Raw genomic sequence first — 260 nt, 5'->3', positions numbered from 1 at the left:
ATCCTCATCCACATCCTCATCCTCATCCTCTTCCTCATCTTCATCCTCATCCTCATCCTCATCCTAATCCACTTCCTCATCCTCATCCTAGTCTCAAACTCATCCTATCGTCATCCTCGTCCTCATCCCATCCTCATCCTCATTCTCCTCCTCATCCTATCCTGCTCCTCATTCTCGTCCTCATCCTATCCTCATCCTCGGCCTCATGCTCGTCCTCATCATATCCTCATCCTCATCCTCTTCCTCATCCTCATTCTACT

This window comes from Lupinus angustifolius, chromosome LG03 (assembly GCF_001865875.1).
Source record: "Lupinus angustifolius cultivar Tanjil chromosome LG03, LupAngTanjil_v1.0, whole genome shotgun sequence".
Lineage (NCBI taxonomy): Eukaryota > Viridiplantae > Streptophyta > Magnoliopsida > Fabales > Fabaceae > Lupinus > Lupinus angustifolius.
Note: the sequence above shows the minus strand (reverse complement) of the source record.